Source organism: Callorhinchus milii, unplaced genomic scaffold (genome assembly GCF_018977255.1).
Source record: "Callorhinchus milii isolate IMCB2004 unplaced genomic scaffold, IMCB_Cmil_1.0 Scaffold12, whole genome shotgun sequence".
Taxonomy (NCBI): domain Eukaryota; kingdom Metazoa; phylum Chordata; class Chondrichthyes; order Chimaeriformes; family Callorhinchidae; genus Callorhinchus; species Callorhinchus milii.
The window spans coordinates 8,309,671-8,321,863 of record NW_024704753.1 but is presented as its reverse complement, the minus strand read 5'-3'; the positions used below and the strand labels follow the sequence as shown (position 1 = coordinate 8,321,863).

Sequence of the window (12,193 nt, the reverse complement as noted above, 5' to 3'; positions counted from 1 at the left end):
CATCCAGATCCTCCCCAGTAAGGCAAGGAATAATAGGACACATCCCTGCTCCCAGTCAAAGATGCAAATGGGTTCTCGGACCAGAAAAACAACAACTGAACAACATGCAAAGCTGCGTTCACTTGTTAACAAAAAGAATAAAGTGGAGAACAAATATAGGGTACTGAGATCAAGCAAACACTTCAGGCAATATTAACAGCATTGCCTTTCACATGAAAAACAAGCAATTTGTCGAAAGGAACAACTTGCTCACTGGAGTCAGGTTCCTGCTAAGTTCCCCTTGTCATTACATTTTCTGTATTGTGAAGTTTCCAGGTTTGTATTTCTTTTCACTTCAGTAATAGAATATTATTCTTGGGCCTGAAGACATCATAATTTTAATAGAGCAATAACTCATTAATGTGCATTGCGATAAACATTAATATTTTATACTTTCTATTAAGAAAATTTTGCATCCCAAAGCCTTTCTTTAGGGAATCGGAGGACAAACAAGGATTGACAAGTTGGAATATTATTGGGATTTCTATTCATTAGATGCCGTGATAAGTGCACAAAGGTTGGTCTTGCTCTACCAAGATGCTTTTACTTTTTTTCTGAGACAGGAGGTCAAATGAACACTGAATGCAAACTGAGATATAATAATTATATTCAGAAGAGGTTTGCCTTCAAAGAAGGTGCATTCAGAATGCAGGAAAATGCACATTTATTGTCCACCCTCTTTTCCATGGCTTGTAACTCTCAACACACTTTCTCAGGCAGATGTTGCCATATGTTGTACTCCTGTTCTCAAATGCTACCAACTGGGCTAAAATCCACAGCTCCCTTCAAATCTGCTAATCCACTCACCTTCAAAGCCCTCCATGGCCTTGCTCCCTCCTACCTCTGAGACCGCCTAACCCCCTACCAACCTGCCCACTCCCTCCACTCAGCGGGCTCCAGCCTGCTTCACGACCCCCACCTTGCCCACCCCACCATTGGCGGGCGACTCTGCCCTCACCCTCTGGAACTCCATCCTGCAGTCCCTCCGCCTCGCCCTCTCCCTTGCCTCCTTCAAGACCCATCTAAAGACCCTCCTCTTTGACCGTGCTTTCGATCACCCTCCTTCGACCCCTTCTCTCCACCCTCCCCAATCCCAACCCCCAGCTTGGGTCCAAAACACTGACTGCCCAGTGCCTTGGGATGTCCTCCCGATGTGAAAAGCGTTATACAAATGTAATTTTGTTTTCGTTGCTGTTGTTGCATTGTTCCTTTTGGATGAAGAAGAAAATTCAGCAATCTCTAACAATAGATGGTAAGAAGACTTGAAGCATCTGTAAACAGCATGTACCTTTGTTGAAACAAAATCTCTTCTATGGATGATATGGGTCACAGACTGCGGTGACATTAAGGCGATACTGTGAGAAAATTACCAACTAATTATTTTGAAAATGTGTCACATCTCCTGAGGCTGGAAGGAGGAATCCTGGGGTAAAGACCTGGTTGAAATAGTGAACGCAAAATAATAAAGGCTAAATTTCAACTGAAAAAAAGGACATCTTTTACTTTAAATTTAGTGCTCGTGCCAATATAATGCAGGAATCATGGCCCAATTTAAGTCATCACCAAACCCTTCTTGAACATGTGTCAGTAATCACATGCTTAGTGATTTTGAAAGAAAAAAACAAAGCACAAATATTAACAACTTCCTCTTCTGACAATGCACAAATGTTTTGGAAGTGAAAGAAGACTGATGTGAGGGATTAATTAACCATACACAAACTGGCTCATTACAAATTACATTTTGGCAGTAGTTAATATTACTTAAATGACCTTGAAAGTTATTTCACATTTTTCTGGAACTTAATGAGCACACAGAGTATAATCAATTATATGCGCAATTAAAATGATAATTTGTCGAACAAAACACACTTTGATTTGGCTTTTCTCTGCGTTTTCTTTCGCACACTCATCAAGAGTTCTGAAGGTGATTAATATTAATTTGTTTTCTAAGCTGCCGTAGTTTTGAATGCTTGCTAATTTGTTTGGACCTGTGTCATTTTTAGCATTTTTTTCAAATGTGTCAGCACTGTCTGGATGCATTTGCATTCCTCCCCAGTGTCGTATAATAATTAACAGCCAGGTTTATGGATAATCAACCGAGGAGCTCAACAGCAAACTCACAAAGTTGGCCACCAGTTGAAACACACACTTTTTTGTTTTTTTCAGTAATTGGGGTGGGGTGGTGGGGGGAGTGGGGGGGGTAGATGATATGTCGGAAGCTGAATAAAAGAAAATAATTTGTTGCAGTTGATTTATCACATAACTGTAAAGTGGAGTGAGTGTATTTGTAAGGCGAGCATCACAGCTGATTCTCTGATCATTGGGTTAGGATTTATTGAATTATTGATTTATTATTATCATTTATTTTTATTATTTATTATTGATAATAATTTACTATTGATAATAATTATTACTAATAATCTTGCATTTAGATATTGGATAACACTCCCCTTCACCATCCATTATCCATCATTAATTGAACATCATCATCCAGAATGTTATGTTTATTTTGGTTTTTGAGAAGCTGCATGTAAATAATAATAATAATAATAATCCTTGCATTTGATACAGCGCTTTTCACGTCGGGAGGATGTCCCAAAGCGCTTCACAGAACACATTGTAAAGTGAATTGACTGTATATTTGTGGGCGAACACGGCAGCCAATTGCGCACAGCAATGTCCCACAAACAGTCGCAGATTGAAAATGACCAATTTATTATTGTTTTTGTTTTGGAGGAATTATTATTAGGTGTGTGGAGTAAGGAAACTTGCCCAAGGTTTCGTCCTGCCTGGAATTGAACTCAGGTCTCTCGCTTGCAAAGCGAGTGCTCTAACCACTGAGCTACAGGACTCCTGCCCTTGCAGAAGGAACCACGCATCCAGCTCGCTTGCCAGATAAGAGATCTCAATACAGTTTTACCTGCTCACACTCCAGCAGTACCCCAGTGCACATTCCGGGTCCTCGAGCTTTGGCTCTTGCCAAATTGCTCCGAATACCTTCCAGAATTGGGCGACCATGGTGCATCTCTCAAGAGATAGAATGCACACTCCATTACAGACAAATTTGTGGTATATGTGGAAGTCTTAGCAATTTGGCTCAAGTATGGCATTGTGTTTCCATTTGTGTCGGACATTTGACGAGCGAAAAAAAGCAAATGAGAATAAACACTGCCGCGATTACCAACAACACCAACAACTTGCATTTATATAGCGCCCTTCACATGGGGCAGCGTCTCGGATCACTTATATACAGGGTGACCAAAAAGTCGTAATACCATTACAATGTCTAATTTTCTAATACAGCATTTAATTTTGTATAGTGTACCTCAGTAAAATGTCATCAAAGATATCATGCACTCTCCATCCCCATCTGACTATATCAAATCACGGTAAAAATGTCAATGATTTTATATCTTCAAAATGGAAATATTCCAGCAAATGTATCTACAATTCAAATTACATGAATTAACAGCAGTTTTCAATGTGATTCACAGTTATACACACATCTTCTTATCTGCTTTAATGCTCTCTCCTGTTATAATTCTGTTATAAAGAAAAATGCTCCATTTTACACACTGACAATGATCGAATCCTGTTCATTTCCTAAATACTAAATTATTCTAATCCTCACTTCCTTCAATGAGGATTCAATGAGGAGGGTCAAATATTGATATCTGACTTATTTAAAAAAAAAGATTTTAAGACAAACGCTACTATATAATTTTAGAAACCCAACATTTGAGGTTAAACTGGTACAGATGGGGGGTGGGTGGAGGACGGGGGGGAATGAGGGTGGAGCTTCACAGGATGCCACTTTAAGTCTTAAAGCACTCTCCTTACTGAAAAAATGCCAATCATTAAATAATGATTTTCATTGTCAGGTATACAAAAGAATACACAATCAATTCCACATATGAAAGACCTCAAGATTTAAGGCATACTCACGTGCTTCGAGGCTGTGTTTTGCTGCACACCATTCCCCTTTTTTTCTCTCTCAGACTCATAACTACTGCACAATAAATGTTGTATCCGGTAATATAAATGCTTGTTACTGGTTACTTTTCTCATTGTTTGTTTTCTAATATGCTGGGGATGTACCTTGTGATGTGCCAGTTTTGGAAAAAACATATCACTTCATTGTTTAAGATGAAATCTTATGAACGTCAATACATTATGAATTTAACAACCATATAGCATTGACTAGGTAGCCATACTGCGATCTCATACAATTACAAGAGAAGATGAAAGATGAAGAGGGCCTCTCAAACTTACCCTTCCAGCATACCCATCCTCCCATCACAGCATCAGGTTCTTTTTTTTTAAAAAAGGACCATTATTCCTGATAACCTGTTCCAGTGATTAATTACCCTCTGGGTATATTTATTGGTGTCTGATCCGAAATTGCCCTTTGCAACCTTAAACCTGTGTCCTTTCTCGAAGCGCTCTGAGACTCCGTCCGGCATGGAGGGCGCTATATAAATCTATGTTGTTGCTGTTTCTCTCTTGCCGTATCCAAAAGTATTGTTTTGCATTTACTTCTTAATCCCATTTAAAATATCATACTTCTATCAGATCCCATCCGAGACATCTCTTTTGAGTATTGAAGAGCCCCGACTTCCCTCAGCACATACTTCCTGGACTCCAGTCTTACTCCACTGCAATAACTCCTTCTTACCTAACTTTATTGAGTGGTACATTGTACTGTGCCTATGGATCTTGGTGAGTTATGCACAAAACAGACATTGTGCCTTCACAGTCAGTGATTAACACAGAACACAACAAACAGCAATCTATCTCAGTAAAATCTCCACTGACATGAACTGATCAGACATACAGGCAGCAAATCAAATGGTGATTTTGTCTCTCTCAAGAGAAATTCTTGATATACTTTTAAGATACTTTAGAACTTATTTAAACAAATGAGTTGACTTTATGGAGACAATTTGACGCAGAGTACTTTTTATTCAATTGTATTTCTCCTTTTCTTGACTTTTAGCTTGTTTAGCTTTCTCCGCATCTGCTCTCCAAGGGACTAAAATCTACTCGAAGAGCATTTTAAGTAGTGAACATATAGAGCAGTAACTTCTTATGTTTGAATGGTTCTTGGGCCAGTATAATAAATTAAGAGTGAATGATAAGCGAGGTTTGTTAAAGGCAGATTACTTTTATTGGTAACAGGCTCAGGTTTGTCATGTTAGGATAGGTTGAGCAATTTAGGTCTATATTCTCTAGAATACAGAAGAATGAGAGGTGATCTTATAGAAACCTATAAGATTATTAAGGGGCACGACAGAATAGACAGTGGGAGACTTTTTCCCCTGCATGGAGAAACTATAACCCACGGGTCACAGTCTTAAAATTTGGAGAAAGCCCTTTCGCACTGAGTTGAGGAAAAACTTCTTCACTCAGAGGGTAGTGAATTTATAGAATTCTCTACCCCGAAGGGCTGTAGATGCTCAGTCCTTGAATATATTCAAGACTGAGATTGATAGATTTCTTGTGGATAAAGGGATTAAGGGATATGGGGATAAGGTGGGTAGGTGGAGTTAGAATAGATAAGCCATGATCTTATTGAATGGCGGGGCAGGCTAGAGGGGCTGAATGGCCTACTCCTGCTCCTAATTCTTATGTTCTTATGTTCTTATGTTGTGGAGCCTTGATTATTCGCCAAATTAATTTCTTTGTGGGGGGAGGAGTCCACTATTATGCCAGATGATCATTTTCTTAATTCATCTCAGATGTGGTCAGCATTGTCAGTGCCAGCAATTATTGTCCATCGCTGAAAAAAACACTGCAGTCCTGAACTTGTCTTACAACAGTGACTGATTTGGCCATTTCAGAAAAAGTTGACAGTCAACCATGCAGTGTAGGAGTGGAGTCTTATGGCTGATTTATTTCCCCATTGGATATAAGGTAATCAGTTGGGGGTTTACAACAATTCAACAGCTTTGTGACATTGTTTCCGCACCCCACCCACCCGGCCTGAGCTCAAACTATCATTTTTTTTTAGAAGTTCCAATTGCGTAACTACCATAGCCATCATTTTTGGGTTGCTAGTCCAATAACATTACCACTACACTACTGTTCCCACCATATTGAAGGTTCATTGTAGTTGAATACAGATTCCAATAGATGGATCTTTCATCAGAGTAAATGATGACAGATTTCCATCATAGTTGGATACTATTTGTTGCAGGGATCATGTTATACTACTTGATAAGTACATACATAACAGGAAGAAAAATGGTTATGCGTGTGAAATTGGCCCAAAGTGGAGTCACCTGAAGATCAACTAACTCAGAAATCCTATATTTTGCATAACATTAAGATGCTAATCTCACAAAATGTCCAGAATATATCAGTGGGGAGAAATGATGAATTGCAATTTCCGATTGTCGAGCTACTTAATTGATTCAGAAAATGGAGGTGTGGATTTCAGCATTTCACATATTCAGGTCTGTGCCTTCTAAAAAGATGGCTTTCTTTCCTGTCAGCAAAAAAACTCAGTTTGTCTTAAGTTTATTAACCTCATTGTAACAGGCCTAAAAATAACTAACATTTTTGGCTAGTTTCAAAAACGTACAATTTCCTCATGTTCCTATTGCCTATAAATCTCAAGACTCACTGCTGGAACTTTTCAATAGTCTTTACTACAGCTTTGATTGCTGCCCATCTACAGCTTTCTTGGGGTCATACTCCTTGGAAGTGACAATCATCCACAAAAGATGGAATCAAACTCCTAAATTGCCATTTGGTCCCTGGTTGTTCAGTGAGGGGCTAAGGTTGGTGTTCTTTTGATAACTGTGACATTTACCACAGTGCTATCCCATGAGGATTTAAAGCATACACACTAACGCTTCATTTCTGCTGTACATTTTGCTGTGTGAAATGATTAATATGGAGTATTTTTGAGCCTACACTAGTGTAACACTAGAGAGGTGGGTGTCAGAGAATTGATGTGGCTTCACTCCAAAGTAGTTGGATGAACGATTCAGCATTCAACAAACCTGGAGTTAATGTCACAAATGTTAATGTTACAAATGTGAATGTCACATTCATGCATAGAGCTCTGAATTCTTCTAGTGTTAGCTTTTTAATCGTCTGCTGATGTAAATGAGATTTCCCGTTGCTTCATTGCTGGAAGTAATATTCCTTCACTGCTATCAGTATAAATCTAGTATTGCAGATAATACTTGTTTAACCACATATGCCCAAAACGTAAATGCATCAAAATGAAAAATTCCACAAAGGAGGTTGAACTTCAAATATGTAGTCAGTTTTCGCTTGCAGTTGCCAAGGCCTCCCTCAAAGTGGTAGTAAAACTGAAGATTACAACTTTAAATGCAGATCAAAAACGAGCTCAGGAAAGTATGATTGAACTATTGTAGAAATTTAAAATCCACAAAAATGTTGGGTCAAAATTGTGAGATGTGATAACTATTACCGGTGATAATTAACAACTAAAATTGGGGTAAAAACACATGTCATTAGTTACTAGTGCCCCAGGGGAGGGTGTGGATGTTACACCATAAAGGCCACTAACTGGCTTTTGACCAGATTTTTTGGTCAGTGAGATAATTATTCATCACATGTCACAATTTTAACCTTTGTTCACATCGCAGCCAAATTATTCCACATTATCAAATGGGCTAAGGGAGAAGATTATATTAGGAGCAATACTATTTACATGCCTATATGCTTTTTATTCAAACAACATTGAGGTCGGTGAGAACATAATTAAAATAGGAACAGAGGAATACACAAACAGGAGGAGGCCATTCAGTCCATGGAGCATATTCCATCTGGTTATTAGATCTTAGAAGATCTTTTACTGCCAATGCCTGAAACAGAAATTATTCTAGTGGATAGACTAAGTGAACTGTACTTTAAAAGCAGCATAGGGTCCATCTTCCTCAAAGTATTATCTGAGGCTGGAGTCATGTTTTCCACCTTTGTGTACTATTTTAGTCACTTTTAATTTCAATTCCTGAGCTATTATGTTAAGGTGCTACAGTAAGCACAACTGATACAGCATGAATTGCAAAGCGGATGATTTTCACCACAACTGTGGTGCTTTAAGCGCCGGTTTATTTTTCCCATGAGGTACTGTTATAACTGCAGGAGAGTGCTTTTATTTTTCTGACACATGCTCCCAATAAAAAGATCTCATCAAGAATTCCCCTCCATTGCTGCTAATTGATTCACTTTTCACAGAGTGATAAACACTGGTCTGTTAGACTTTTATTTTAATGGACTAACCTGAAAACTCTGTGAAAAATCCTAAATTTATTTTGATGGCAAGGTTATCGGGTCTTGACCAATGATGGCTGGTTTCTGCACAGGCTTTTTTCCCTGCGAAGTTTCTGATTTATTTATAATTTCTTTAAAGCGCCCTCCTTCTCCCCCCACCCCCAACACACACACAATTCTAAACTAAAGAGGCAACAACAACAACTTGCATTTATATACCGCTTTTAAAGTATTGTAGCGCTGGGAACCGCTCGTCAGAGAGGAGAAACTATCATGGACTCGGGCCTCAGGCTATGCATTGATTTTCCTAAATACTTAGGCAAAACTCAGTCAGTTCTGGGAACAATCAGACTCCTTAGAGAGGCTCCTGCCTGCCTTAGCTTGTGGAGATGGGAATAAGACAATGACGGTGAAGCAGAGGTGCTGACAGTGGGCGAAGAACAACCATTAAAGGTTTAGAATTCCCCCAACCAGATTCTCTTCCACACATAATGTGTACAACCTATTGTTTATTTACATAATGTATATGTTGTAATAATAATGTTCCTTGAATTTGATATAGCAGTTTATGATGTCAATGAAACATCTCAAAGGGTTTCACAGGATTTACTGCAAACTGTAGTGACTGTGTAGGCGAATGCAGCAGACAATTTGCACACATCAATATCCCACAAACAGCCATTAAGATTAGATTCTCTAAACATTACTCATAGCTCATTCCTCTAACACTAGGAATCATTCTTATTGCTGTCTTCTGCACTGACTCTAGCTACTTATGTTGTAGTGACCAAAACTGTATGAAGTGTTCTAGATGCGGGCTGACCAGAACCCTATATAGCTTGAGTACTTGTGTCTGGGATCAGTGTGATAGCGAAGAGGGGAGCATGCCTTCACTATCAGCACAGAATAGAACATGACAAATGAAGATATGGAAAAATCAAATAGAAATTGCCATCAGGGACCAGGATGTCTGATGTACATTTCAAAAACTGTGCCTGTTACATAAAATATGACCCAATTACATAATAATGGCCCAGAATTCTTATTCCAGTGCTATCAACTAAGCGGCAAACAAATAGGAAAGTTCAGTTTTCTATATTGCTGACCCTTGGTCCCTCATCACAAAGATCTCATAGTAGTAACTGCATAACAGTAACAGTCAATCCACTTTATAGTATATCCTGTGAAGCATATTGAGGCTCAACAATGTGATAAGCCGCTCTATCAATTACAGGAATAATTATTATCAGTTTGCTGAGCCTTTATCAATAAGGCTACGATGACCTTCTATGTCTATTATAAGTTCAATGTGGGTCAATTATTGTGACAAATGAAGCAGTTTGCTAACAGCACGATGCAGCTGAAACAATACTAATTTAGAATAGAACAACTTGCTCTTATAAAGGAGTTCAGTGCCATGGTAGAAACATAGGTCTATGCATAGCTCTTAAAGTACAGCACTTATTAATTCCTCAGAAAGTGTACTTTACATTTCTAGATAACATACATAAGCCATTTCTATGCATAACATCCTAAAGCCACGATGGACTGTGCACTTGTCTGTAATTCAGCATTGATCATCCATTATTTTATATACTGTATTAATTAAGGAAAGACCTTTGACCATTTTCCACTGGGAATGACAACTGCTGCCTAAACCAGAAAAAAGTCAGAATGTTCCGAATCATATTAACAGATCCAAAACATCTCTAGGTAATGAGAAATATTAACCTGAGACAGCTATACTGCTTCATGCAGTTTATAACTGCAGTGAAATGTTAAATGATCAATAAAATGAAATTATAAATACAACACTTCATTACAGTTATTTATAACTACTCAGGACACAGTCACTAAACCTCAGCAAGCAAACCCAAATAGCTAAGAGCATCCCGACAAATTTGGCGGGGTGCTTTTAGCTGTTTGAGACATTTGGGACCAGCGAATGGAACAGAGTAGCCTCCTGAGAATATTTACAGATAAATTATTGCATTACTGTGAAAAGGTGGTGTGACTTGTCTATGCAGAAAGTAACCAAATTCTCGCCGCACGGGTTTGTGTTCAATTATATCCTGATGGGGCCCTGGGAGCCGATCGTGCTGGAAATGTATTCACTGAGAAAGTGTCTAATATTTTCTTTCTGTGTAAACTGTCAATCTTACTCCAGAAATGGCCGTGAACTGTAGCAAAATCAATGTGCAAGTCACCTCTCTTTATTGACTGACACAGAGGGTTAGGAACCCAAGAAATAATACACAAACTCAAGAACATATTAGTGACTCCAGCAGTTTTATTTGGGAATCGGTAATTACTGCCCCATCAAAGCTTTCAGTGGATAAAGGAGAGGACGTTATAGTAAGAAGGTGATGCAGTGCATCAGAATTTGACAGCACTCTGCTACTGGGCTGCAATTCTGCAATCAGTAAGCTAAGATCATAAGAGTGCATACAATGAGAAAAGGCTATTCTTCCTTGTGACACTCCGGCTACAAACTGCACAGAGCTTACACTACTATCAACAGTACTTCATCCTCTGGGGCAAAGCTCCACATAGACACACCCTGAATGCACACAATAATCAATTTTAGAATAGTCTTCATTCCCCAAATCTCATCTGTTTTTACGTGGCCTCCACATGCCACCGAGATCACCTCCCCTCTGGGCTCGGCAGCACAGAAATCATCTTGCAGCGTGCAGCATTTGTTCATCTAGATCTGTTTTTGTCCCCATTCCATCCAATATTGTTCTCTTCCAGATAATCATTCAATTATTCTAAAAAGTGCTAATTGATACAGAATTAACTGCTTTCACTGTATACTCTGTTCCATGTATTATCTGCTCAATGGGCCAAAATCTTAATCTCAAGTCTTTCCCTGTTCGAGAATTCTAATATTAAACTTACACCCTCTTGTTAGGTGCTCACGGGCCTAAGTGAAATAGCTTGCTTATATCTACATCATCTGAGTTTCTCAGGTTTTACAGGCATGAATCATATCTGGCTTCAATCTTCTTTTGTCTAATGAGAGTACGTTTTCCAAGGGGGAGGAGGAAAGATCAGGTGCTGAGTTGCCCCAGCAACTGGAATAAAACCTTGTGGCTTCCAGCAATGGCAGAATCCTGTGAACAGCTGGCTGTTCTTTTGACTAATAAATAATACACCCTCCACTAAGGGGACATGAACAGTTCAAAGTATGAAGCTGTGATGGGAGGACGGGAGCAGAAATATATAGTCCGCTAAATGGAAATTTAGGTTTGTTCCAGCGTTACCCAATTATTAAATAGGTTTCGCGTTTGGATTTAAGCCAATCTTGACAAGCTCCATTGTTTGTTGTAATTACAGTGAATGCAGCTAGTAGGACACAGCATAAGGTGACATTTTTTTAAAAACCATTGGTGATTCAATGTGCTAATCAAATAACAAATCCGTTAATACATTTTGCAATTTTTACCCCATTGCTACACCAAGCACCACATGCACACAGCTGGTGTGGCTGATTTAAAGGAATGGGTTAAACAATGCATTATTTCTTAACGGATATGCTATGTTGTTATTCGTTATGCACACTGAATCATCAATTTTTTTTTAAAAATCACAAAATCACAAAGGCAGCATAGTAACAGGCAGAGCTGGGTAATTTGGCTGTTGCTATGGCTTTGTTGTTAGGTTCACTCCACCTGCGTACGATCAGACTCAGTGAACCCTGGATCAGCACAGCTATAGAAAGCGAAGATGGAAATCAAGTCAATGGCACGGACAGAGGAGAAATTCTGAAAACGATTCCATTTCCTTTGGAACCGCACCAAACCAGTGTCAACTGGTGCATTGGTGCGAAGCATCACCAGCACAAGTAACCTTGGTAAGAAATGTACCATTTATAATAATAATAATCCTTACATTTGATATA

General features: G+C 38.8%; 1 protein-coding gene across 7 annotated transcripts in view; it reads right to left on the bottom strand.

Annotated features, from left to right (window-relative positions):
• Positions 1–12,193, bottom strand: part of fhit (fragile histidine triad diadenosine triphosphatase) — a 539,096-nt gene that overhangs the window by 151,070 nt on the left and 375,833 nt on the right. The gene's annotated exons all lie outside the window — the stretch shown is intronic.